Source organism: Corvus brachyrhynchos, unplaced genomic scaffold, assembly GCF_000691975.1.
Source record: "Corvus brachyrhynchos isolate BGI_N302 unplaced genomic scaffold, ASM69197v1 scaffold116, whole genome shotgun sequence".
In the NCBI taxonomy this organism is placed as follows: Eukaryota; Metazoa; Chordata; class Aves; order Passeriformes; family Corvidae; genus Corvus; species Corvus brachyrhynchos.
The window spans coordinates 779,767-782,584 of NW_008240221.1; the positions used below are offsets into that span (position 1 = coordinate 779,767).

Here is a 2,818-nt window from a genome sequence, read left to right on the forward strand (position 1 = left end):
AAATAAATTTTTATTGCCTTTCCCCCCCCCCCCCCGTTTTTATTTTAAGTTTCTTTTAAAAAACAGAATGAAGAAATGGAAAAAAAATGAGCTAATGAGATGACTAGTGCTACTTGTTGTTTCTTGTGAGCTTGTCCAGAGTTCATAATGTTAATTTCCTTAAGAGAGGAGATAAAGTCTTACATAAATAAAGATAGCATAGTGTCGTGCTACTGGAATTGTGCAGGCTTAAGTCAGCCTGTAAAAATGTTGTGTATGAATACACTGAATGTCTTTCTAGTCCCTATGGTAACCAAAAGAACAATCAGTTGCTCTGAGGACAAGTGGAAAAGAAATCCTATGAGAAAAACAGACCCTTTCTGACTAGAGCAAGGAAAGGGCATGATCTCTGCAGCCTCCCAGAAGTAATGTACACTGTCATTATAACTTCAAGTATGCAAACAAAGATCCAAGTATCACAAAGAGGATGAAAAATAAAGAGCTGGCACGAGGTTCTGTGGTTTTATGATCAGGCTTGAGGTGCAGAGGTAATTTTCAGCCTGTAATTATTATTTCCTTGCTACTGCCAAGGCTTCCATAGACGAATCTCTCCTCTTTCAGGGTTTCTAATTGGATATCCTCTGAACAAAGTCCCACAGCTCATTTTGCTCAGCACCCAACATCAGTCATCTTTAGAGAAGCATCCAAGCCACTGCCAGGCATAAGTAGGATTTCCTTACTCCAGGGCAGAAGTACCTATTACCACGAGCATAAGATATCTGTAGCGTTCCCACCAGAACTCACTAAGCTGAGTTTCTTGTCGCAGCATAATCTTATGCAAATTTTCATAGAGAAAAATATTAATTGTTCATAATGTTGAATATATAAGAGATTGGCTTGGTATACTGAAGATACGTAATCTTGTTTTTGCTATAGAGATCTCAGAGAGCAGGAAGGAAACAGTCCTGAGGAACACGAGAGAAAGGAAGAGAATCTGGAGCATGAATTTGCAGCAGAGAATTGGAGGAACTAGCTGGGGAAGATGAACACCTGGCAGAGTAATTGAAGTTCATAACATGATTTAACTTTTGAACATCAAATTTGTACCAAACATTTAAAATAATGTATGTAAAATACACTTTCTAAAAACGTATCTATGCACCAAAATATATAAAAATGTCACTAGAATACAACTGTGTTAAAAACTGTAACAGCGAACAGTTCATAGCCATGACTGATTTTAGTCATTGTCTAAATCACTAACAGAACATCCCACAATGCTCAAAGTAGCCAAACAGTGTTTTCTACCAAATGGTTGCTTAAAATATTTTCTTTCATCTCACTCTAAAGCTTGAAGAGTTCTCTTGGGCGGCACGCCAGAGACATGACTGCCTCTGAAAGGGACCCTTTATGTTGTGTCTCTGACCTAGGAAACAATGTCTCTAAATGCAAATTTAGAAATTCTTCGCCTCATCATTCTCAGCAGGCATTGTGTTTTGAAATCTCTCTCTCCCATTACTTGAAAAGGAAGAAGAAAAAATTCAACACATTTAGTGTACTACATAGAGAAAAACGTATTTTTCATTCCTGCACATTGCTTCCAGAATTTTAGCAATAAATGTAACTGAACCACCAAAGCTTCTGAGACCAGAGGGGAAGCACGATCTCCTCCTCCTGCCCTAGGTAAGGGAAACTGTTTTCTTGGCAGTTTTTGCATGGCACCTCCTATGCAGAAATATGTGTACATTTGCTCATTTTTGGAATTCCATATGGTTAAATTGGAATTCCACCGTATGTGGAATGATCTGGACAGAGTTCTAGGACACATGGAGCCCACTGGATGTGATGCACGGACTGATCTCTCAGAGCTGAAGTGTACATCTGCACTAGGTCTGGTCCATCCAAAACATGACCTTTCAGTGAACCATAAGCACAATACAGTTAATACAGCAGTCTCAATATACATCATGCATTACTGGTCTTCACTGTAGTAATTATCGTTAGTGGCTAATAAAAGACAAATCATACTCACAGGTCCCTGTAATCCTCAAATTCATGCATGTCCATCTGGTAAAGAAATCAGCATATTGATAGTATGTACCAATTTACTTTACAAATCTAGAAATGATATTTTTCATCTCTTATATCTTATGAGGCAGAAATTTTTACCATTATTGTTGTCTGTCTTCTCCTGATGCAGGGAGCCCAAATCCCTCATGCTTTTTTACTGCATTTATTTACTTTCCAACACCCCTTCTCTCTCCCTGGAGAACATAAGGGTCAGAAAAGTGATGAGATGGTGTTAGCAGCAGCAGGAAGAAGATGGATGCAAGATCCAGGTTGGACAAAACTGCAAAGCAAGAACATTTGCACTCACCTTTTTATATCCTGTCCCCTTTGTCAAGACACATCTTTTGCTGCTCTTAGGCATATGCTTCAAACATCCCTAACAGTATGAGGTCAGTCAGTGTACCTTAAAAAAATCAGTGAAAGTGCCTAGGTCTGCAGAGTCCTGGGGAAAAGAATAGTGCCACTTCAATCACACGAGTGCATCATTAATCACATAGTGAAAAAGTTCTGGGTTTACAAAGTTGTGGTTTTTCTCCAGTCACACTGGATTTTATCATCCACCAAACTGTTGGTAGAGCATGACAAAAGAAGAGAAAGAACAAGATCTTTGGATTAACAGACCTCACTGTCAGTCAATGTGAGGACTGCAAATATTGATAACATCCTGGGCTGGGCATCCAACTCAGGTATCCAAGTGAAGAGCTGTTTTTCAGTCCTGCATGTGCTGAGGGAGAGCCTTAGGGAAGTTGTACAAAGGCAGACTGAAGAT

At 39.2% G+C, this 2,818-nt stretch overlaps 1 long non-coding RNA gene across 1 annotated transcript in view; it reads left to right on the plus strand.

Moving 5' to 3' along the window:
• The window catches only part of LOC108449308, a 22,044-nt gene extending 19,226 nt beyond the window's left edge, over window positions 1–2,818 (plus strand). Inside the window, exon 3 of the long non-coding RNA XR_001865467.1 lies at window positions 2,806–2,818. This is a non-coding gene — a long non-coding RNA (uncharacterized LOC108449308). The remainder of the gene's footprint in view (window positions 1–2,805) is intronic.